Genomic DNA, 26,897 nt, shown 5'->3' with positions numbered 1-26,897 from the left:
CAGTGGGTAATTCATTTTGGGTAATGCATTGCATATACTAAAGACCTGTTTCAATCCAAAATAATGACATTTTTAAACTCATCTAAAAAAGGGGCAGCTATGGCAGGGAAGCAGTCTAAAAAGCCATATTATTCTGTGACAAAACACAGTGTGGTGTGGGTGTGATGAAAACGTACTACTCCTCAACATCCAAGTTTTGCCACGTGAAATGCATCCAAACTCAAATGATAGTGATCTATTATCAGCCTTAGACATCTGTATTGTATGTCAGAGAGGTTGAGCGATCTTTGAAAACATGACCATTATTGTTTAGTTATTCCTACAGTGGCATAACATGACTTATTATAAAATACTAAGTTTAAAATGGGGCCAAGTTGTATCATTTTATCAAAGGAGTAGACAAACCGTTCAGAAATATTTATTATCCATTTATTCACCATAACATTAGCATGACCTTTGATGTACACAAGGGTTGCACAAGGGGTGTGGAAATTCCTGGATCTCTATATGCTGAGGGCTTATTAAAGTCAGTCGCCCGGAACCTTCATTGTGACAAGCAGATTAAACCATTTGCGTGGTGAACCACCGACTGATGTTTGAGGAGAACATATATCTGTGTGATAACAAGATGGAAATATTCTGCCTTTTAGGATTCTGAAAGATCATTTACTGATTCAGTGAGTGAAAAGGCCATAAAATGTGCAGCTAAATTAATCCAGGACAATAGGTAATGAATGAAAACTAGAAAAGAATGGATAACATATTGCTAATAAACTGAGGCTAACAAGGCTATAGAACCGCATTAATTGTAGTGACTGAAAGATTGAGACGTGAGAGGAAAATAACCTAAATGTGGAAGAATACGCTACATTTGTTTACATTATTTCCTTAAACTATAAATATTGTACAATTGACAAGTATCTTGTCATCTATGTTAAAACTAGAATGTTGTAATCTACAGTATGTGTCGACATAAAAAAAAAGAAAGCACAACATCAAAAAAAATCTAAAAACTAATAAGTCAAAATGTCAATTTTAGTAAAATGGTTGTAGTGTATCTTCAGGGAGGGTAAAAGTGCTGTTCTTAGCAGATGACATAGCTGGTTTGCACAAGTTCCACCCAGACATCTCAATCAATTATAACCACATTGCACAGATTTCAGTCTTGTCTTGTTATTGACTTATAGATCATCCCTGCTATAGTGTACGGTAGCACATAATTGGGCTTTTAAGGGGTGGGCTGTATGTTAGTACAAGGCACATTTGGTTTGGCAGGATAAATATCAATTGAAATTAAAATGGTGGGTGTGTCTGGCTTTTCCGAATACCGGTAAATACCTTTTGGTTAGTTGAACAATCATTTTCTAATGCTTCTTGTAAAGCTAAAATTGCTAATGCACCAAAGTGCTCCATGTACTGACCAATAATCTTTACAAATGAGATAACCAATAAAGTGTCAGGTACAGCCGAAAAAGAGGCGAAAACTCAATCATAGGAAGAGATGAACACTAACCAATGTGCTTTAAGAGAGTGAAGTTGATGAGCGGACAAGATTACAGCATCATTATTGAGTTTGAATTGGCACTTCTTCTTTTTTTTTACCTTGAATCTTTACTTTAACATTTTGAAAAATGTCTAGAAAACCTAATTATGTTTGAACTAACCAGTAGAATGTTTTTTTCTCTCACTAGTAACAGCATTGAAGTAAAATATTGGTTTTAACCTATGAACATTTACCAATGCACTATTATTAGTTACATTTTTGAAAAATAAAACACTTGGAAAATACTGACTAACTGGCTGGGAGGGCACTGTGCTTTTATTTAATCGTTTCCTTTTTGTTGGTGGAGGTTTTTTGATGTTTAACTGTATGAATATATGAAACCATAAAATATTTTTTTAAAGGGTGCGTTGCTTAGAAATGCTGCCATACAACGGCCATATTGAAAAATAGGATTTCCTGAGTGACTATATTTAGAGGTCAAGTGGGGTTTCAAGAGTTTTCATTTCACTTTTTAGTTTTCCAAGAGAAAAAGCACTCTTACAAAAGCTGAGAAGTGTAAAAGACTTAACACAGAAAACTTAAGGGATCAATGTTACAAAAGTAGAGGTGGAAGTATGTGAAGATTGAGTAAGAATTGTCATATAGAATGAACAGGAACAGATTGTTTCCAAACTGATGGTAGTCTATACTAAAGCTATATCATACCCATGAAGGCACAGATGCAAAGTGAGGGAGGTGCTGAATTGATGTCATTATCAAAGTAAGACCACCAATAATGTGAACTTCGATAGCAACAATTCCACAGATCGTTGCTGTAAATGAGAATGTGTTCCTAGTCAACTTACCAGGTAAAAAAAAAAGAAATGCCCAACATTGTCACTGAGCGCTACTGTAACTAGCTAATGTTAAAGGATCATCGTATCACAAGCTTCGTAAAGAACAGGTGTAAACTAACAGTGAAATGCTTACTTACGGGTCCTTTTCCAACAATGCAGATTACATTTTTTTTTTTTAAACATTGAAATAGTGACACGTGGAATAAATACACAGTGAATAACAAATAACAATAATGAGTAAAATTAAGATGGTTATATAGAGGGAGTACCAGTACTGATAGTCCTGAATGACAGTTCAGAATGAATCGTGAATAGTGATGAGTGAGAAAGATAGACACACAAATATCTTACCCCAAAGCCATGTTAACCTCTCACCATTACAATAACAGGGGAGGTTAGCATTTTTTGGGGGGTATGACATTTGTGTGTCTAACTTTCTCACTCATCATTATTACGAATAATTCAGGACTATTCGTGATCATGGTAGCATCCACATTAATGTAGAAGTGTTTAGAAACATTTTCTTCTTATTTACAATAAAAGTGACTCCAAAATTACACAACACATTATTTACCATTAATTTCTATTGGGCAGGTAGCCAAGTGGTTAGAGCGTTGGGCCAGTAACCGAAAAGGTTGCTTGATCGAATCCCCAAGCTGACAAGGTAAAAATCGGTCATTTTGCCCTTGAGCAAGGCAGTTAAACCACTGTTCGCCAGGCGCCGAAGACGTGGATGTCGATTAAGGGCGCCCACCGACCTCTCTGATTCAGAGGGGTTGTGTTAAATGCGGAAGACACATTTCAGTTGATGGTTGTTGTACAACTGACTAGGTATCCCCCTCTCCCTTTCATTCAATGGGCACAAAATAATCTGAAACACAACCAAAACAAAAATTTGTCCCAATGCATCCAACAAGTTTGTAAAGTCACAATCTTGATGTAATTATTGCGTGCTAAGTGAATTTGTCCCAATTCTTTTAGTCCCACAAAAATGGGGGGACTATGTACAAAAAATGCTGTAATTTCTAAACAGTTCACCCGATATGGATGAAAAGAGCCTCTAGGGCTGGGCTGTATACCATATACTGGTATTGATGCATGGACCGACCGGTTTGGGTTTTTACTTTATCTTCAATAACAGTATTTGAATGCTTGGTTTGTTAAAATTACATTTTTATAGTTTACTACACTACTTGAGTCATCTCTCTCGGCTCCCTCTCTCCATGCTGCTTTCCACACAGACCTAGCCCGTCACTCAAGGAGCGCATTTGTTGTTACTTCACCAGAAGACACTTGCGTTCAGTCTGCATGGTCAATGCAACAATGTTGATGACTACAATGCTGTTTACACTTGCTTCTTAGCCGCTAATGAAAATCGCTAGTTAGCTGGTCAGATTAAACGTAGCTAGCTATACAGCCTGATACCAATGAGGGTGTAGAACTAAATCAGCATGTTGTCTGTGTAACAGTATCTTCTAAATCAAAGAAGAATAAGCCAAGCATGAATATGTTAGCTACATGAAGTAGATAAGAGAAAACATTTAATGTAGCCAAAGGATATAAGGTCCCCTAGGAAACGCTGACAAACACTTTGGTTCCTGCCCTGTCACATTAACTCCTCCCTGGCATTTTTAGCCATTGTGATGTAAAATAACACTGTTTTTAAAGTGCCCACTATTACACTACATGGCCAAAAGTATGTGAAACACCTGCTCGTCCAACATGCCATTTCAAAATCATGGGCATTAATATGAAGTTGGTCCCCCCTTTTCTGCTATAACAGCCTCCACTCTTCTGGGAAGGCTTTCCACTATATGTTGGAACATTGCTGTGGTGACTTGCTTCCATTCAGCCACCAGAGCATTAGTGAGGTCGGGCACTGATGTTGGGCGATTAGGCCTGGCTCGCAGTCGGTGTTCCAATTCATCCCAAAGGTGTTTGATGGGGTTGAGGTCAGGGCTCTGTGCAGGCCAGTCAAGTTCTTCCACACTCGTCTTGACAAACCCTTTCTGTATGGCCCTCGTTCTGTGCACAGGGCATTGTCATGCTGAAACAGCAAAGGGTCTTCCTCAAACTGTTGCCACCAAGTTGGAAGCACAGAATCGTCTAGAATGTCATTGTATGCTGTAGCGTTAAGATTTCCCTTCACTGGAACTAAGGGGCCTAGCCCGAACTATGAAAAACAGCCCCAGACCGTTATTCCTCATCCACCAAACTTTACAGTTGGCACTATGCATTGGAGCAAGTAGCATTCTCCTGGCATCCGCCAAACCCAGATAAGTCCGTCAGACCGCCAGATGGTGAAGCGTGATTCATCACTCCAGAGTCCAATGGCGGCGAGGAATACACCACTCCAGCGGACGCTTGGCATTGTGCATGGTGACCTTAAGCTTGTGTGCGGCTGCTCGGCCATGGAAACACATTTCATGAAGGTCCCAAGTGAATAGTAACTGTGCTGACGTTGCTTCCAAAGGCAGTATGGAACTCACTAGTGACTGTTGCAACTGAGGACAGAAGATTTTTTACAAGCTATTCACTTCAGCACTCAGCAGTTACATTCTGTGAGCTTGTGTGGCCTACCACTTCGCGGCTGAGCCGCTGTTGCTCCTAGGCGTTTCCACTTCATAATAACAGCACTTCTAGTTGACCGGGCCAGCTCTAGCAGTGCAGAAATTTGGTAAACTGACTTGTTGGAAAGGTGGACTCCTATGGCGGTGCCACGTTGAAAGTCACTGAGCTCTTCAGTACGGGCCATTCTACTGCCAATGTTTGTCTATGGAGATTGCATAGCTGTGGCCTCGATTTTATACATCTGTCAGCAACGGGTATGGCTGAAATAGCCAAATCCACTAATTTGAAGGGGTGTCCACATACACTGCATGGCCAAAAGTATATTTTCAACTATAGAATTAGAATAATCATTATTTTTCCATGATTCCAACCGTTCACTCAAGGATTTTGATCTAAATCTCAAGTCAAATCGCAATTGCAACATTTGGTTAAAAATAAGGCTTAGGTTTTTTGCCCATATCATGCAGCCCTATGTTGCAGTGTGGAAATTATCTTAAATGAGAGCAGAAAATGCAGAAATGTATGAAGATGCAGAAAGATATTTTGGGTTGACGTTTAACTGAGCAGTATAAAACAATCAAAATGGAGAGAGACCAATTGAAATCACTTAGAATATTCAGTGCATTCGGAAAGTATTCAGACCCCTTGACTTTTTCCACGTTATTACGTTACAGCCTTATTCTAAAATTAATTTTAAAAAACAAATCAAATCTACACTCAATACCCCATAATGACAACGCAAAAATTGATTTTTATACATTTTTCAAATAAAATAAAACTTCACATTTACATGAATTATTCAGACCCTTTACTCAATACTTTGCTGAAGCACCTTAGGCTTTTTTGGGGGGTCTGAAAACTTTCCGAATGCACTATACATGTTGCCATCCTAGGGTTACGCACTACTCAAAACAAATTTTGAACTGTTATTATTCACAAACATCAAATACAGTCAATAATTTTAAAAACTGTGATATGATATATTTCATAGTTTAGAATTTCCGCCTAAGTAGACATACCCAAGCTATTTACTTACATTTTTCATGAGATTTCCATAAACAATAACTGGTAATGTTGCATAGTCTTAGAAAGGTCTGGAACTCACCTTTCTTGCAAAAATGTTTAATAAATTGCTGAGGTGTACTTTTGAGGACACAATCTCAAGTACATAGTGCAAATACTATAAAAATATGAAAAAGCATATATTTTTCCCTATTCAACAAAAGTAGGGCAATAGGGCTTGAAATGACTGAAATGCTTTCTAAATATAGTAACAATCAAATGATAAACAACTTACTGTAATATTTCACATTTCTTGCAACTGTCAAATAAATATGATCATACTTAGTGACTACATCATTGGCACTATTCATATAAGTGACAAATGTTCTTTCTCCTTAACGTCAACTGAGTGGCACAGAGACACAGTTCAAATGTGTGCAGACTAGTTATAACTTCAGCTTTAAACATGAACAGATTTTGTCAGTCTGTGACGAAGAGAATGTGGTCTTGTTTCAATTCTATGAAATTATTTCGTATTTTTTTGAGAGCTCTAAATCCAGCTGAGAACATCACAGTGAGATGAAACTACAACGCCTGGGTGGAGAAAGAGAAAATGTATTATTTGTCTGGATAGGAGCAAAAATTTGACACGTCACTCACTATGCAAATGTTGGGTCCGAAACCTGACACTTCAAGTCAGCTCCGTGGAAATGGAGAGCAGACCGATGGGGATTTCTGGCACTATAAGGCACGGGACTCCACGGCATTCCCAGAGTGCTTTGTACACCAAAATGTCAGTAGGAACTGGTCCCGAACCGCTCAACATCTAACAACACCAGCACCAAATTGAGTTACACTAAAACACTAGTCGTACTTTTCAGAGCAAATGTTTGGCCTTTTTTTTCTCCAAATAGTGGAGGTTTAGCATAACTGCCAAGGTCTAAACCACATAAAATCTGCTCAAGTCATGGGGTAAATAAACAAGATGTAAGAGGCATTTCAGTAAGTGAAAATCAATTCATAAAATGTTTCATTCATTAGAAGTTAACTTGCTCACATTAAACTCTGAGCCAAGTCATATATTCTACAAAAAAGGTATGTGTACATTTATCTGCAATAATGAACACTATGAGAAGGACAGAACAACTAGCGGCCAGGGGGAGCAACAATGGAGGGCTAAAATGAAATCATTAGCAAGTATAGGATTCAGTCTCAGTGCGAATCAATTCATTTCAAATTGGCCTGTACATTTGTGGAGAAGCACCCCTGATACTATAATAGGCTAATAGACATGGACAAAATTGTGTTAGGCTGGTCTCAAATTTCCCCCAAACAATAGTTTGCAGGACTGAAAAAAGAGAAAGAAGGAGAGGGAGAAAAATTAAGCTTATATTAATTAGGCTATATGCTTTCAGGGGCGATTCACTAACATGGATGGTTGTCTTAAATGCTTAACCCAATTGCTTTGTGTTACCAGAACCCTGCTAAAAGGAATGGTTTAATACAATTAAAGTATTTCCTTTTCTCTCTTAACTGGTTGATATACCCAACAGTGCTTTAACTCCATTTTATAACTACATCTTTAAATGCCCTTCTAATTGTTACATCTTTCCCGCCTACTGTGACCTTTAGCTAAGGAAGCAGAGCCTCATGGGAGCAGCTGTGTGAAATCAGTGACCCTGGGAGACATGGAAGAGTGTGGCGAAACAGAACCATCTATGTGGATATCAATGCCGGCGCCACACAAAGTCAACATTACCTACAACAGTAGCTCTTCCAAAGTTTAAACATCCGAAGGGTCAGGCAATGGCAATACCGGGATCTTTGAAATTGGACCTTTGATTTCATGTTCTGCGTTAAACTGTTGGTTTCTGTTCTGCGTTTAACTGTTCGGTGTCAGCTTGTTTGACTGTTTTGGATTGTTGAGGCATTCCCCGTTATTCCCTGTTGTTACCTCATATACAGTGCATTAGGAATGTATTCAACCCCCCCCCCCCTAACATGTTGTTGCTTTACAGCCATATATTTAAATGATGAAAAAAAAAATCTTCATCAACCTGCACACAATACCCCCAATGACAAAGCCAAAACAGGTTTAGACATTTTTGCAGATGTTTTAAAAATAAAAAACAGAAATGCCTTATTTACATACAGTAAGTATTCAGACCCTTTGCTATGAGACGCAAAATTGAGCTCAGGTGTATCCTGGTTCCATTGATCATCCTTAAGATGTTTCTACAACTTGATTGGAGTCCACCTGTGGGTATATTCAATTGATTGGACGTGATTGGGAAAGGCACATATCTGTCTATATAAAAGATCCCACAGTTTAGAGTCCATGTCAGAGCTAAAAGGAATTTTCTGGAATTGTTTGTAGAGCTCATAGACAGGATTGTGTTGAGGCACAGATCTGGGGAAAGGTACAAACACATTTCTGCAGCATTGAATGTCCCCAAGAACAGTGGCCTCCATCATTCTTAAAAATGGAAGAAGTTTGGAACCACCAAGGCTCTTCCTAGAGCTGGCCACCTGGCCAAACTGAGCAATCGGGGGAGAAGGGCCTTGGTCAAGGAGGTGACCAAGAACCCGATGGTCAATCTGACAGCTCGACTAAACAGGCCTTTATGGTAGAATGGCCAGACAGAAGCCACCCCTCAGTAAATGTCACATGACAGCCCACTTGGGGATGCCAAAAGGCACCTAAAGACTCACCATGAGAAACAAGATTCTCTGGTCTGATGAAACCAAGACTGAACTTTTTGGCCTGAATGCCAGGCATCATGTCTGGAGGAAACCTGACACCATCCCTACGGTGAAGCATGGTGGTGGCAGCATCATGCTGTGGGGATGTTTTTCAGCGGCAGGGACTGGGAGACTAGTCAGGATCGAGGAAAAGATGAACGGAGCAAAGTACAGAGAGACCCTTGATGAAAACCTGCTCCAGATAGATCAGGACCTCAGACTGGGGCGAAGGTTGACCTTCCAACAAGACAACGACCATAAGCACACAGCCAAGACAACACAGGAATGGCTTCAGGACAAGTCTCTGAATGTCCTTGAGTGGTCCAGCCAGATCCCAGACTTAAACCGGATCGAACATCTCTGGAGAGACCTAAAAATAGCTATTCAGCGACACTCCCCATCCAACCTGACAGAGCTTCATAGGATCTGCAGAGAAGAATGGGAGAAACTCCCCAAATACAGGTGTACCAAGCTTGTAGCGTCATCATACCCAAGAAGACTCGAGGCTGTAATGGCTGCCAAAGGTGCTTCAACAAAGTACTGAGTAAAGGGTCTGAATACTTATGTAAATGTGATTGCAAATGTATTACACATTTTTTTTTAAATAACACTTCCAAAAACCCATTTTTGCATTGTCATTATGGGGTATTGTGTGTAGACTGGATTAAATGTTGTTTTTCTCGTCATTTCAGAATAAGGCTGTAACGTGACAAAATGTGGAAAAAGTCAAGAGGTCTGAATACTTTCTGAATGCACTGTATGAATCAAAACTGAAAAGGGGGTAACGACCAACTTGTTTAAATGTGTAACATGCTCCCCTGCTAATGACAAAAGTATAATATAGTTCCCGTTTTACATCTGTTAAGATGCTCAAGAGGTAGGGTGGGGTTGGTTTTCCAAGATATAGAATTTTCCAAATGTGGTTAATCTTTATTGAATAATCTTAACTTCTGAAATTAAAAAGGTCAGCGTGAACGTTTCAATGCACAAAAAGGGCCATGGAAAACTTCATTGACGTTTGGTTGGCAAAGGTTTAAAAATAACAGACAGGCTGCATGTGTGACAACTTTAGCCCCATGGGCAAGGCTACAAACATGACATCAACATCACATTACGCAATTTTAAAGGGGGGGTGGTGGACGGAAATCAGTCTCTTTTGCGACCAGTGCACATTCAGACCAAACTTTCCATTCATAAGTATTTGCCTATCAGATGTTCTTCGTCACAACTAGGCCTAACAGTTGAATTGGTCAATGCGATGGAACTTTGCAGGCTGGAACTCGTGTGAGGCCAGATCTAGACCCTTCAATCAAGCTGTCCCTCACAAAATAAAGCTTTTAGATCAGCACAGATTATATCAGGCCTGTTTATGATGGACTCTTATTCTAGAAATCACATTTTTTTAATGAAATGTGTAAACACCCCCATCCCATTCATAGACATATTTCCTTACGAAAAAAGAACAGGGATATATCTACACTTGAAGATAGAAGTTTACATACACCTTAGCCAAATACATTTAAACTCAGTTTTTCACAATTCCTGACATTTAATCATAGTAAACATTCCCTGTTTTAGATCAGTTAGGATCACCACTTTATTTTAAGAAGGTGAAATGTCAGAATAATAGGAGAGAGAATGATTATGCTTTAGTTTCTTTCATCACATTCCCAGTGGGTCAGAAGTTTACATACACTCAATTAGTATTTGGTAGCATTGCCTTTAAATTGTTTAACTTGGGTCAAATGTTTCACAAGCTTCCCACAATAAGTTGGGTGAATTTTGGCCAATTCCTCCTGACAGAACTGGTGTAACTGAGTCAGGTTTGTAGGCCTTTCCAGTTCTGCCCACACATTTTCTATAGGATTGAGGTCAGGTCTTTGTGATGGCCACTCCAAATACCTTGACTTTGTTGTGCTTAAGCCATTTTGCCACAATTTTGGAAGTATGTTTGGTGTCATTGTCCATTTGGAAGACCCATTTGCGACCAAGCTTAAACTTCCTGACGGATGTCTTGAGATGTTGCTTCAATATATATCCATATCATTTTACATCCTGGCCATCTATTTTGTGAAGTGCACCAGTCCCTTCTGCAGCAAAGCACCCCAACAACATGATGCTGCCACCCGTGTGCTTCAGGTTTGGGATGGTGTTCTTCGGCTTGCAAGCCTCCCCCTTTTTCCTCCAAACATAACGTTGGGCATTTTGGCCAAACAGTTCTACTTTTGTTTCATCAGACCAGAGGACATTTCTCCAAAAAGTACGATCTTTGTCCCCATGTGCAGTTGCAAACCGATACACCTCCAATTGACTCAAATGATGTCAATTAGCCTATCAGAAGCTTCTAAAGCCATGATATCATTTTCTGGAATTTTACAAGCTGTTTAAAAGGCACAGTCAATTTAGTGTATGTAAACTTCTGGCCCACTGGAATTGTGATACAGTGAATTATAAGTGAAATAATCAGTCTGTGAACAATTGTTGTAAAAATTACTTGTGTCATGCACAAAGTAGATGTCCTAACTGACTTGCCAAAACTATAGTTTGTTAACAAGACGTTAACAAGACATTTGTGGAGTGGTTAAAAAACGAGTTAATGACTTCAACCTAAGTGTATGTAAACTTACGACTTCAACTGTATCTATTAAGGGACGTGTTTCAGCAGGTTGAAGACATGGCATCTCATGATGTTAGGATCATTACATTGAAACTTAGGACAAAGTGTCTGAAGTTCTCTCTTTGTCAGTTACAGTTCACATACATTGAATCATTCACCTCCTAAAAATTGTTTGATGAGAAATATTGATAAACAATCAACATTTTGATGGTCCGGTTAAGTTACACATTCAAAACAAAATTGGGTATCTACTATAACATTTTCAAGGTTTCAAGGTTTACATTTTGGACTAGGCTATAACCCATAAAAAATGGCCATCTAAAATCTACAGTTCCTTGAGTAAACAAAAACTACAGTATTCAAATAAAACATCCCTCATGAAGTATTAACTTTATATTAATGTTATTTTTTTCCAATGGCTGCATAGGGTCGAGTTAGCCTCACCAAAACACAAACATATGACTGCTTGGATAAATACATCCACATAGTGGTAGGGGCTGGGTCTGGTGCCGCCCCCATGACTAAAGACCACTACCCCTATCAGTGACACTTCACTTTCACTCACTTTGGCCAAAAGACCGGCATATATATCCCACAAATTTATTTTAATTCAGGTAAAAGGCCTAAACAAGAAGGCTGGGGCCGCTCTGACAGATAAGGGTCATCAGAGATTAAACTGTGGCACTTTAGCTGGAGAAAGCAGCAGTGGTGTAGCACAACAAAACTACTCAGCCACCACAAACATTCAAGCCCCTTCTCAGCAGCAATCCAGTAATGGATACTTCCTTGGCTTCTCTATTGGTCAAAATGTTTTCATACAATAATTTAATTCAGAAACACTTTTACAAAGCAGGAGTGATCAATTTTAATTAGTTGATTTTTTTTCTCAATCGCATAAAATGTAATGTACTGCCATCGATCTCCTTTGTTCTTTAATGCAGTGCCTCTTTCCTGTAATTTGAAGCTTTATTTTTTTTTTTACTCTTACAGTCAATGATGACATTTTGTGACAAGCAGCTCCACTTGTCTTTTATGAGCATTACCGGAAACAAAGACACATAAACGCAAATAGAAATAATTTAAAAGAATACAGTAAACTGAATGTGTTGCCACAATAATAATTTCAACTTTAAAAACATAAAGTGCTCACAGGAATACATGTACACTGTACAACAGGGGTAATCAACCTGGGATCCGCGGCCGCCTAACTTTGAAGTGCATACCTTCAGTAGAAAAGAGGATAATATTTCCTTTCTAATGATTTCAACTCCTAATATTGAACAGATTACACTCACTGGAGTATCTGACATACTGTGCAGCGCGTTCAGAAAGTATTCATACCCCTTCACTTATTACACATGTTGTTATGTTACAGCTTGAATTCAAAATAATTGAGTAAATATATTTTACACACACAATAACCCATTATGGCAAAAGTAAAATGAAAAGGAAATACAGAAATCTGATTTACTTAAGTATTCACACCCGCGAGTCAATATTTTGTAAAAGCTCCTTTGCAGTTTTGAGTCGTCTTGGGTATGTCTGTATCAGCTTCGCACATTTTCTCAAGCTCTGTAAAGTTAAATGGGGATCTGCGGTGAATGGAAATCTTCAAGTCTTTCCATAGATTTTCAATGGATTCCAGTCTGGTCTTTGGCTGGGCCACTCAAGGACTTTCACATTCTTGTTCTGCAGTCATTCCAGCGTTGCATTGGCTGTGTGCTTGGGGTCAGTGTCCTGTTGGAACGTAATTACTTCCGGCGCCGACAGAGATGGCCGCCTCGCTTCGCGTTCCTAGGAAACTATGCAGTTTTTTGTTTTTTTACGTGTTATTTCTTACATTAGTACCCCAGCTCATCTTAGGTTTCATTACATACAGTCGAGAAGAACTACTGAATATAAGATCAGCATCAACTCACCATCAGTACTACCAAGAATATGTTTTTCGCGACGCGGATCCTGTGTTCTGCCTTACAAACAGGACAACTGAGTGGATTCCATGCAGCGACCCAAAAAAAAAACAACTCCGAAAAAGAGGGAAACGAGGCGGTCTTCTGGTCAGACTCCGGAGACGGGCACATCGTGCACCACTCCCTAGCATTCTTCTTGCCAATGTCCAGTCTCTTGACAACAAGGTTGATGAAATCCGAGCAAGGGTAGCATTCCAGAGGGACATCAGAGACTGTAACGTTCTTTGCTTCACGGAAACGTGGCTCACTGGAGTGACTCTATCCGAAGCGGTGCAGCCAACGGGTTTCTCCACACATCGCGCAGACAGAAACAAACAACTTTCTGGTAAGAAGAGGGGCGGCGGCGTATGCCTTATGACTAACGTGACATGGTGTGATGAAAGAAACATACAGGAACTCAAATCCTTCTGTTCACCTGATTTAGAATTCCTCACAATCAAATGTAGACCGCATTATCTACCAAGAGAATTCTCTTCGATTATAATCACAGCCGTATACATCCCCCCCCAAGCAGACACATCGATGGCTCTGAACAAACTTTATTTAACTCTTTGCAAACTGGAAACCATTCATCCGGAGGCTGCATTCATTGTAGCTGGGGATTTTAACAAGGCTAATCTGAAAACAAGACTCCCTAAATTTTATCAGCATATCGATTGCGCAACCAGGGGTGGAAAGACCTTGGATCATTGTTACTCTAACTTCCGCGACGCATATAAGGCCCTGCCCCGCCCCCCTTTCGGAAAAGCTGACCACGACTCCATTTTGTTGATCCCTGCCTACAGACAGAAACTAAAACAAGAGGCTCCCACGCTGAGGTCTGTCCAACGCTGGTCCGACCAAGCTGACTCCACACTCCAAGACTGCTTCCACCACGTGGACTGGGACATGTTTCGTATTGCGTCAGACAACAACATTGACGAATACGCTGATTCGGTGTGTGAGTTCATTAGAACGTGCGTTGAAGATGTCGTTCCCATAGCAACGATTAAAACATTCCCTAACCAGAAACCGTGGATTGATGGCAGCATTCGCGTGAAACTGAAAGCGCGAACCACTGCTTTTAATCAGGGGAAGGTGTCTGGTAACATGACCGAATACAAACAGTGCAGCTATTCCCTCCGCAAGGCTATCAAACAAGCTAAGCGTCAGTACAGAGACAAAGTAGAATCTCAATTCAACGGCTCAGACACAAGAGGCATGTGGCAGGGTCTACAGTCAATCACGGACTACAGGAAGAAATCCAGCCCAGTCACGGACCAGGATGTCCTGCTCCCAGGCAGACTAAACAACTTTTTTGCCCGCTTTGAGGACAATACAGTGCCACTGACACGGCCGGCAACGAAAACATGCGGTCTCTCCTTCACTGCAGCCGAGGTGAGTAAGACATTTAAACGTGTTAACCCTCGCAAGGCTGCAGGCCCAGACGGCATCCCCAGCCGCGCCCTCAGAGCATGCGCAGACCAGCTGGCCGGTGTGTTTACGGACATATTCAATCAATCCCTATACCAGTCTGCTGTTCCCACATGCTTCAAGAGGGCCACCATTGTTCCTGTTCCCAAGAAAGCTAAGGTAACTGAGCTAAACGACTACCGCCCCGTAGCACTCACTTCCGTCATCATGAAGTGCTTTGAGAGACTAGTCAAGGACCATATCACCTCCACCCTACCTGACACCCTAGACCCACTCCAATTTGCTTACCGCCCAAATAGGTCCACAGACGATGCAATCTCAACCACACTGCACACCGCCCTAACCCATCTGGACAAGAGGAATACCTATGTGAGAATGCTGTTCATTGACTACAGCTCGGCATTCAACACCATAGTACCCTCCAAGCTCGTCATCAAGCTCGAGACCCTGGGTCTCGACCCCGCCCTGTGCAACTGGGTACTGGACTTCCTGACGGGCCGCCCCCAGGTGGTGAGGGTAGGCAACAACATCTCCTCCCCGCTGATCCTCAACACTGGGGCCCCACAAGGGTGCGTTCTGAGCCCTCTCCTGTACTCCCTGTTCACCCACGACTGCGTGGCCACGCACGCCTCCAACTCAATCATCAAGTTTGCGGACGACACAACAGTGGTAGGCTTGATTACCAACAACGACGAGACAGCCTACAGGGAGGAGGTGAGGGCCCTCGGAGTGTGGTGTCAGGAAAATAACCTCACACTCAACGTCAACAAAACTAAGGAGATGATTGTGGACTTCAGGAAACAGCAGAGGGAACACCCCCCTATCCACATCGATGGAACAGTAGTGGAGAGGGTAGCAAGTTTTAAGTTCCTCGGCATACACATCACAGACAAACTGAATTGGTCCACTCACACAGACAGCATTGTGAAGAAGGCGCAGCAGCGCCTCTTCAACCTCAGGAGGCTGAAGAAATTTGGCTTGTCACCAAAAGCACTCACAAACTTCTACAGATGCACAATCGAGAGCATCCTGGCGGGCTGTATCACCGCCTGGTACGGCAACTGCTCCGCCCTCAACCGTAAGGCTCTCCAGAGGGTGGTGAGGTCTGCACAACGCATCACCGGGGGCAAACTACCTGCCCTCCAGGACACCTACACCACCCGATGTCACAGGAAGGCCATAAAGATCATCAAGGACATCAACCACCCGAGCCACTGCCTGTTCACCCCGCTATCATCCAGAAGGCGAGGTCAGTACAGGTGCATCAAAGCTGGGACCGAGAGACTGAAAAACAGCTTCTATCTCAAGGCCATCAGACTGTTAAACAGCCACCACTAACATTGAGTGGCTGCTGCCAACACACTGACACTGACTCAACTCCAGCCACTTTAATAATGGGAATTGATGGGAAATGATGTAAATATATCACTAGCCACTTTAAACAATGCTACCTTATATAATGTTACTTACCCTACATTATTCATCTCATATGCATACGTATATACTGTACTCTATATCATCGACTGTATCCTTATGTAATACATGTATCACTAGCCACTTTAAACTATGCCACTTTGTTTACATACTCATCTCATTTGTACATACTGTACTCGATACCATCTACTGTATCTTGCCTATGCTGCTCTGTACCATCACTCATTCATATATCCTTATGTACATATTCTTTATCCCCTTACACTGTGTACAAGACAGTAGTTTTGGAATTGTTAGTTAGATTACTTGTTGGTTATTACTGCATTGTCGGAACTAGAAGCACAAGCATTTCGCTACACTCGCATTAACATCTGCTAACCATGTGTATGTGACAAATAAAATTTGATTTGATTTGAATTGATTTGACGTAAATCTTTGTCCCAGTCTAAGGTCGTTTGCACTCTGAAGCAGGTTCTCATTTTATTTATTTCACCTTTATTTAACCAGGTAGGCTAGTTGAGAACAAGTTCTCATTTGCAACTGCGACCTGGCCAAGATAAAGCGTAGCAATTCGACACATTCGACAACACAACTAACCAGTTACACATGGAATAAACAAAACATACAGTCAATAATACAGTAGAACAAAATTAAATAAAAATATACAGTGAGTGCAAATTAGGTAAGTTAAGGAAATAAATTGGCCATGGTGGCGAATTAATTACAATATAGCAATCAAACACTGGAATGGTAGATTGGCAGAAGATGAATGTGCAAGTAGAGATACTGGGGTGCAAAGGAGCAAAATAAATAAATAAATACCAGTATGGGGATGAGGTAGGTAGATAGATGGGCTGTTTACAGATAGGCTAAGTACAGGTGCAGTGATCTGTAAACTGCTCTGACAGCTGGTGCTTAAAGTTAGTGAGGGAGATATGAGTCTCCAGCTTCAGAGATTTTTCCAATTCGTTCCAGTTATGGGCAGCAGAGAACTGGAAGGAAAGACGACCAAAGGAGGAATTGGCTTTGGGGGTGACCAGTGAGATATACCTGCTGGAGCGCGTGCTATGAGTGGGTGCTGCTATGGTGACCAGTGAGCTGAGATAAGGCGGGGCTTTACCTAGCAGAGACTTGTAGATAACCTGTAGCCAGTGGGTTTGGCGACGAGTATGAAGCGAGGGCCAACCAACAAGAGCGTACAGGTCGCAATGGTGGGTAGTGTATGGGGCTTTGGTGACAAAACGGATGGCACTGTGATAGACTGCATCCAGTTTGTTGAGTAGAGTGTTCGAAGCTTTTTTATAGATGACATCACCGAAGTCGAGGATCGGTAGGATGGTCAGTTTTACGAGGGTATGTTTGGCAGCATGAGTGAAGGATGCTTTGTTGCGATATAGGAAGCCGATTCTAGATTTCATTTTGGATTGGAGATGCTTAATGTGAGTCTGGAAGGAGTTTACAGTCTAACCAGACACCCAGGTATTTGTAGTTGTCCACGTATTCTAAGTCAGAGCCGTCCAGAGTAGTGATGCTGGACGGGCAAGCAGGTGCGGGCAGCGATCGATTGAAAAGCATGCATTTAGTTTTACTTGCGTTTAAGAGCAGTTGGAGGCCACGGAAGGAGAGTTGTATGGCATTGATGCTCGTCTGGAGGTTAGTTAACACAGTGTCCAAGGAGGGGCCAGAAGTATACAGAATGGTGTCGCATGCGTAGAGGTGGATCAGAGAATCACCAGCAGCAAGAGCAACATCATTGATGTATACAGAAAAGAGTGTCAGCCCGAGAATTGAACCCTGTGGCACACCCATAGAGACTGTCAGAGGTCCAGACAACAGGTCCTCTGATTTGACACACTGAACTCTATCAGAGAAGTAGTTGGTAAACCAGGCGAGGCAATAATTTGAGAAACCAAGGCTGTCGAGTCTGCCAATAAGAATGTTGTGATTGACAGAGTCAAAAGCCTTGGCCAGGTCGATGAATAGTCATCAAGGATTTACAGGGGGCTGCAGGGGTGCGTGCTACGCAACTGCTTATAACTAACTAGACGTTAAGTATAACTATAAGAAATCTAAGACATGTTAAATAAAAAGACATCCAGCTCAGGAATCCAGCTTTGCTAACTTGTTAACTAAGAGGCCAGAAGTCAAGATCAAACTTCTTGGTTGCAGCAGAGACAGTCTAGCCAGAGTACCAGTCTCTTAAGCTAACATTTCTCTCCTTGCCATTCATTGTCATTGCCAAAGAGACTGGCATATCTACTACCATCTTCAAATATGAACATTCTATCATTAATGAGCTTGAGGAGAATAGAGGATTCGATAACCCTCACAGCTATCCTCCAACAATTATCCAAATATTGGAATGTTCTCACTTTTCCTTCACAGAACACGTTGGTATCTGGTTGCTAAGCAATCCATTTTTTGTTTGTCCAGATGAAACTAGTCTGTCAAAATTTGCTAGCTCACGTCTAAATACATACTGCAATTCCAACCACAAAATCTATTTGCTTTGATTTTAAGCCTCGAAATACAACTTGCCTAACAGCTAAATGTTTGTTTTTGACTTTGTCATAATTATAATTCTATGAGGCTCTACATGTTGTCAAATGTTAATGTTATTTCCAACGAGCAACTCCACCGTAAATCCAGCTGCATATTAAACATTGAGGTTACCAAAGAGACTGGCCGTTTGGCAATGACAATGGACTGGCAAGGAGTGGAATGTTAGCTAAAAAAGACTGGTACCCAGACTAGACATTCAATCCCTCCTGGATTGAGATCCCTGTTGATCTCTGTCCCAAATTGTTTTGTAAGTAAAAAATTATGATTAAAATCATTATTTTTATAGCACCCATTGTGTGCACATTTGGTAATACCGTATACCCTGGTATAGTACAGAAACGGTATGAACATCTGGATACCGCCCAACCCTAGTGGACTCCAAGTTGTAGTGACATCAAGGATGATCAAATTAAATTGGATGCGCCTGAGCTCAAGTTGGAGTGTCATAGCAAAGGGATATGAATACTTACAGTACCAGTCAAAGTTTGGACACGCCTACTCATTCAAGGGGTTTCCTTTTTTTTCTTCTTTTTTTTCTACATTGTAGAATAATAGTGAAGATATCAAAACTATGAAATAACACATATGGGATTATCTAGTTACCAAAAAAGTGTTAAACAAATCAAAATATATTTGAGATTTGAGATTCTTCAAAGTCGCCACCGGTTGCCTTGATGACAGCTTTGCCAACTCTTGGTATTCTCTCAACCAGCTTCACCTTGAATGCTTTTCCAACAATCTTGAAGGAGTTCCCACATACGCTGAGCATTTGTTTGCTGCTTTTCCTTCACTCCGCGGTCCAACTCATCCCAAACCATCTCAATTGTGTTGAGGTCGGGTGATTGTGGAGGCCAGATCTGATGCAGCACTCAATCACTCTCTTTCTAAGTCAGATAGCCCTTACACAGCCTGGAGGTGTGTTGGGTCATTGTCCTATTGAAAAACAAATGACAGTCCAAGTAAGCGCAAACCAGATGTAATGTCGTATTGCTGCAGAATGCTGTGGTAGCCATGCTGGTTAAGTGTGCCTTGAATTCTTTAAAAAAAATCACTGACAGTGTCACCAGCAAAGTACCCTCACACCTCCATGATTCACGGTGGGAACAACACATGCAGAGATCATCCGTTCACCTACTCTGCGTCTCACAAAGACACACGGAAGTTGGAGCCAGATTTCCACTGCTCTAATGTCCATTGCTCGTGTTTCTTGGACCAAGCAAGTCTCTTCTTATTATTGGTGTCCTTTAGTAGTGGTTTCTTTGCAGCAATTCGACCATGAAGGCCTGATTCACGCAGTCTCCTCTGAACAGTTGATGTTGAGATGTGTCTGTTACATGAACTCTGTGAGGCATTTATTTGGGCTGCAATCTGAGGTGCATTTAACTCTAATAAACTTATCCTCTGCAGCAGAGGTAACTCTGGGTCTTTCTTTCCTGTTGCGGTCCTCATGAGAGCCAGTTTCATCATAGCACTTGATGGTGTTGGACGACCGCACTTGAAGAAACATTCAAAGTTCTAGAAATTTTCCAGATTGACTGACCTTCATGTCTTATAGTTATGATGGACTGTCGTTTCTCTTTGCCTATTTGAGCTGTTCTTGCCATAATATGGACTTATGGTCTTTTACCAAATAGAGCTATCTTCTGTATATCAGCCCTACCACAACACAACTGATTGGCTCAAATGCATTAAGGAAAGAAATTCCACAAATGAACTTTTAACAAGGCACACCTGTTAATTGAAATGCATTCCAAGTGACTACCGTTGTGAGAATGCAAAGCGTGTTCAAAGCTGTCATCAAGGCAAAGGGTGGCAACTTCGAAGAATCTCAAATATAAATATATTTTGATTTGTTTAACACTTTTTTGGTTACTACATACTTCCATGTGTTATTTCATAGTTTTGATGTCTTCACCAATATTCTACAATGTAGAAAATAGTAATAATAAAGAAAAACCCTGTAGCTGTGTACAAAGTTTTGACTGGTACTGTACGTAACGTGATATTTCAGAATTTTATTTTCAATACATTTTCTAAGATTTCTAAAACATGTGTACACTTCGTCAGTATGGAGTATTGTGTGTTATTTTTATCGATTTTGAATTCAGGCTGTAACAACATGTGGAATAAGTCAAGGGGTATGAATATTTTCTGAAGGCACCGTAGGCTATGAAAAAGGACCCGCAAGAAACATTGGCTGCTAGTAAGCTTTCTTGACTTGACATTTTTGCCAACAGATGGTTAACCTTTGCTTAACTTGCTAAACATGTGCAATTAGCGAAAACGTGTTTAGAGTTAGCTTTCAAGTTAATAGGATATGTAAGGATAACCCTAAATAGGAAAATATTGCAGAAAATTAGCTTTAAAACAGCAACATTTTCTCTCAGCCTCGTGGAAAAATGCGTAGAATAGCATGAGATTAGCTAAAAATCTGAAAATGTTTCACGCTGCCCAATGGAAAAATTTATAGGATAGGCTAATTGACATCATTCGAGTCAATTGGAGGTGTACCTGTGGATGTATTTCAAGGCCTACATTCAAACTCAGTGCCTCTTTGCTTGACATCATGGGAAAATCAAAAGAAATCAGCCAAGACCTTAAAAAAAAGAATTGTAGACCTCCACAAGTCTGGTTCATCCTTGGGAGCAATTTCCAAACGCCTGAAGGTACCACGTTCATCTGTACAAACAATAGTACGCAAGTATAAACACAATGGGACCATGCAGCCGTCATACCACTCAGGAAGTTCTGTCTCCTACAGATGAACATACTTTGGTGCGAAAAGTGCAAATCAATCCAAGACCTTGTGAAGATGCTAGAGGAAACAGGTACAAAAGCATCTATATCCACAGTAAAACGAGTCCTATATCGACATAACCTGAAAGGCTGTCCAGCAAGGAAGAAGCCACTGCTCCAAAACCGCCATAAAAAAGCCAGACTACGGTTTGCAACTGCACATGGGGACAAAGATCATACTTTTTGGAGAAATGTCCTCTGGTCTGATGAAACAAAAATAGAACTGTTTGGCCATAATGACCACCATTATGTTCGGAGGAAAAAAGGGGGATGCTTGCAAGCCGAAGAACACCATCCCAAACGTGAATCACAGGGGTGGCAGCATCATGTTGTGGGGGGTACTTTGCTGCAGGAGGGACTGGTGCACTTCACAAAATAGATGGTATCATGAGGTAGTAAAATGATGTGGATATATTGAAGCAACATCAAGACATCAGTTAGGAAGTTAAAGCTTGGTCGCAAATGGGTCTTCCAAATGGACAATGACCCCAAGCATACTTCCAAAGTTGTAGCAAAATGGCTTAAGGACAACAAAGTATTGGAGTGGCAATCACAAAGCCCTGACCTCAATTCTATAGAAAATGTGTGGGAAGAACTGGAAAAGCATGTGTGAGCAAGGAGGCCTACCAACCTGACTCAGTTAGACCAGCTCGGTCAGGAGGAATGGGCCAAAATTCACCCAACTTATTGTGGGAAGCTTGTGGAAGGCTACCCGAAACGTTTGACCCAACTTAAACAATTTAAAGGCAATGCTACTAAATACTAATTGAGTATGTGTAAACTTTTGACCACCTGGGAATGTGATGAAAAAAAATTAAAGTTTAAATAAATCACTCTACTATTATTCTGACATTTCACATTCTTAAAATATAGTTGTGATCCTAACTGACCTAAAACAGGGAACTCTTACTAGGATTAAATGTCATGAAATGTGAAAAACTGAGTTTAAATGTATTTGTCTAAGGTGTATGTAAACTTCCGACTTCAACTGTAGCCGTTTTCCTATAAACAAATGCTTTCTTAAAACTTGCTCGGACCGTACGGGGGGCAAATACTGCCCCACACCACTGAGTTAACACTTCCTCTTCCAATTATGAAGTGGGATGATCAAAACAATAAAATATTTACCATATCTTTTCAACGAATCATTTAAAAATGTTGACTACTTCTCCCTGCCAAGCCGTGACAAAAAAAATTGTTTCGGTAACCTATGATGGGGTCCCTGGGTTGCCACTTTGCCTGGGCGGTGGTCCCTGGGTTGCCACTTTGCCTGGGCGGTGGTCCCTGGGTTGCCACTTTGCCTGGGCGGTGGTCCCTGGGTTGCCACTTTGCCTGGGCGGTGGTCCCTGGGTTGCCACTTTGCCTGGGCGGTGGTCCCTGGGTTGCCACTTTGCCTGGGCGGTGGTCCCTGGGTTGCCACTTTGCCTGGGCGGTGGTCCCTGGGTTGCCACTTTGCCTGGGCGGTGGACCCTGGGTTGCCACTTTGCCTGGGCGGTGGTCCCTGGGTTGCCACTTTGCCTGGGCGGTGGTCCCTGGGTTGCCACTTTGCCTGGGCGGTGGTCCCTGGGTTGCCACTTTGCCTGGGCGGTGGTCCCTGGGTTGCCACTTTGCCTGGGCGGTGGACCCTGGGTTGCCACTTTGCCTGGGCGGTGGACCCTGGGTTGCCACTTTGCCTGGGCGGTGGTCCCTGGGCAAGTAAAAGTTGAAGACCCCTACTGTACAAAAAACTACAGTAATATAAATTGTGATCATCACAGGCAGAAAACAGTTTGTAAAAGTGAAATTCCAAACAGAAGAAAAACAGCTGCAAAATGCACTGCATACCTACATTAACGTATAAGATTAATATGACATAAGTAAAGTGAATATGCAACAGTATAATTGTGAAATATATATATATATATATTTTTTAAATACATAAATACAACAAACCATTGCACACAAACAACATACTTGCTTATTGTCCAACACATCATCCAAACAAACACAATGGCATTTTTTAACTGCCACAGTATCTTGTCCTTCACATCATCAAGAAACTATAACCCTTCACATGCAATTAGTTGATTGAAGCAGAACGTAAACGGCACCAGTGGCAAACAATGTGGAGCTTGTGTCCAAGCGACGCACCACAGAAGTTGTTTTGTGGCGGCACAAGAGCCACCCTGTCACATGCAACTAACAGTGACAAGCCTATCCCCCTCCTCCGTCAGCCCCCTGAAACGCGCACACACGCGCATACGTGCGTGCACGTGACACCGATACGCACACATGCATGCATACACACAAACATACAGTACACACAGACAGACACAAGGGACACATTGTGATGGGCATATAAAGCATAGTGCATTGCTGGACACGCAGCAGGTTGGCATCAGTTTGGGACGAAGTAGCCTGGCCTGCCAAGACGGCTAATAAACATACAATGGAGGGGCAATTGACAAGAGAGGTGTCGTGCTATTGATCATATGATTCCTTTCTGAAGGGCACCGTGACACTAGGATGAGGGGATGCCCACAAAGGCGACGCACTGACAGATTGTGACATTCCGGTTGACATAATCTTGCGTCTCCCTCGCGAGTCAATAGCCGAAGATGCTAATCGTGCGCCGTCTTGGATCAACAATTTCACGGTCTTCAGAAAGGGGAAAGGAATTGGTGGCATGACCCTCCACGCAGGGGTGAGAGCACTTCTCCTCAGGGAGAGCCACAGAGGGAGAAGGATGGAAGCCAGGCAGGCAGGCACATCGGGGCCTGGGCTGCGCCTGAATAGATTAATATCGCCATCTACTGGTCAGGAGTGGTTGGAAGCCGAAACTGGGAGGCCATGACGGCTCAGTCTCTCAGTAAGAGCCGTCAGAGGTGGTTAGGCACTCACCAAGACAATGGGCCTCGCATTATAATACGTACCTGGACAAAAACCACAGCCACACCATCAGGGGGGAAACCCAGGCAGTAGACCTGCCGCAGCACACTGAAGTAGTGAGCAGGCTAGGTCTGTTCCTAATCAAACTAACTGACATGGAGAAAAATGTTGGCAAAGTCTCATTTCTGGAGGCTTCTCAACTGCCAGTGTCTAACCTTAAGCGTTGGATTAGGAAGCAAACATTGCCATGTTTGAGACAAATGAGATGACAGCATCTGAGGAAAAGCAACAATCAGAGTCACAGTTATGCTAGTCCTCGCTTCTCAATCAAGATAAATTGGGTCATTGCATGCCTAAAAGGCTTGTGAGCATTAAAGTACACCCCTTTTGCCCTCAGAACAGCCTCAATTCGTAGGGGAATGGACTCTACAAGGTCTCGAAAGCATTCCACAGGGATACTGGCCCTTGTTGACGCCAATGCTTCCCACAGTTGTGCCACAATTGGCTGGATGCCCTTTGGGTGGTGGACCATACTTGATACACACAGGAAGCTGTTGAGAGTGAAACACCCAGCAGCATTGCAGTTCTTGACACAAACCGGTGCACCTGGCACCTACTACCATACCCCGTTTAAAGGCTTACATCTTTTGTCTTGCCCATTCACCCTCTGAATGGCACACCTACACAATTAATGTCTCAATTGTCTCAAAACTCCTTTAAAAATCCTTCTTTAACCGGTCTCCTCCACTTCATCTATACTGAAAAAAATTCTAAACAGAACATGCAACAATTTCAAAGATTTTACTGAGTTACAGTTCATATGAGGAAATCAGTAAATTGAAATAAATTAATTAGGCCCTAATCTATGGATTTCACATGACTGGGAATACAGATATGCTGCTGTTGGTCACAGGTACCCTAAAATAAATTGGCCTCACAATGGGCCTCAGACTCTTGTTACTCGTTACGTTTTTTCTGTGCATTCAAAATGCCATCCCTAAAATGCAATTGTGTTCACTGTCTGTAGCTTATGCCTGCCCATATCATAACCGCACCGTTAGCATGGGGCACTCTGTTCACAACGTTGACATCAGTCCACACGACGCCATGCACGTGGTCTGCAGTTGTGAGGCCGGTTGGACGTACTGCGAAATTCTCTAAAACGACGTTGGCGGCGGCTTATGGTAGAGAAATTAACATTAAATTCTCTGGCAACAGCTCTGGTGGACATTCCTGCAGTCAGCATGCCAATTGCATGCTCCCTCTAAACGTAAAACATCTGTGGAATTATGTTGTGTGACATAACTGCACATTTTAGAGTTGCCTTTTATTGTCCCCAGCACAAGCTGCACCTGTGTAATGAGCATGCTGTTTAATCTGCTTCTTGATATGCCACACCTGTCAGGTGGATGGATTATCTTGGCAAAGGAGAAATGCTAACAGGGACGTAAACAAATTGTGTGTGTATGGAACATTTCTAGGATCTTATTCCAGCTCTTGAAACATGGGAGCAACACTTTGCATGTTGCATTGATATTTTTGTTCAGTGTACATGGAAGTGGATTTAAAAAAAGGGACATCAACAAGGGATCGTAGATTTCACCTGGATTCACCTGGTCAGTCTAGGTCATGGAAAGAGCAGGTGTCCTTAATGTTTTGTACACTCAGTGTATACACTCAAGTTGAAAATTAAAACCAGTCCACGTAGCATGCCAAAGCTGAAGTGATACTCATAAAAGTGTGATATCGGAGGGGGAATCTCATTTTTCCCCTAAGTTCAGCCAGAATACTCCTGATTTACTATATACTTTCAGAAAGCCTGTAGGCCTAGACAATGGTGCCAGCCTACTCTTTCCACCACAGTAATAAGATTATAAAATCAGCACTATTGCTTCTGTACTTGATGCGTCTAACAACTATCAACTTGAACTGGCATCTCCACCTCTATTACATAAAACTGTAGGAGTATATTGTAAGGTAACACATTGAGCATATCATTTGCAATAGCACTGCGGTTGACGGCACAAGGCGAATTTTGACAGTCACCCGCCACGAATTCAGCACACACTGTTGGTGAAAGTACATGTTAAGATTTCACTGGGCCTCAATAGTATGAGCCGAACAGACAGCCCAGCCAGCCACTCTAATATCACACAGGGTGGCATGTTACAGCAAAGGGGCTGAGTTGGCAAGACGCGACAGCAGACGCCCCACCTGTTCTGTCATTGTGTCGACCTAGACACATAGTAACACAACAATACCACTCTCCGCATTTCAAAAGCAGAGGCATTTGACGAACCCCCCCCACTTCCCTTTTCCTGCCGCCCGATACTTAAAACCACTTTCTACAGGCTGGCGGGGGCAAAAAGCATGACAGGCTCACACAGAAATGGGGAGGGACACACCAGGGAGAAGTCACGTACTTATAATAAATTAGTCGGTCAAACAGGTTCTTGTTGAGCTGGTGGGAGAGATGGATAGAACAAAAAAATGATTTAATATATAGCCTGATCTACATGCATATCTTGGTTTCATGATCAAAATTCTGTGTCAAAGATTGATTTGCTTTGTCGGGTGCAGAG

General features: G+C 41.9%; 1 protein-coding gene across 2 annotated transcripts in view; it reads right to left on the bottom strand.

Annotated features, from left to right (window-relative positions):
• The window catches only part of pex14 (peroxisomal biogenesis factor 14), a 116,650-nt gene that overhangs the window by 67,289 nt on the left and 22,464 nt on the right, over nucleotides 1–26,897 (bottom strand). The gene's annotated exons all lie outside the window — the stretch shown is intronic.

Source organism: Oncorhynchus mykiss, chromosome 9 (genome assembly GCF_013265735.2).
Source record: "Oncorhynchus mykiss isolate Arlee chromosome 9, USDA_OmykA_1.1, whole genome shotgun sequence".
NCBI lineage: Eukaryota > Metazoa > Chordata > Actinopteri > Salmoniformes > Salmonidae > Oncorhynchus > Oncorhynchus mykiss.
The sequence above is the reverse complement of the archived record's forward strand: the minus strand, read 5'-3'. Positions and strand labels throughout refer to the sequence as shown.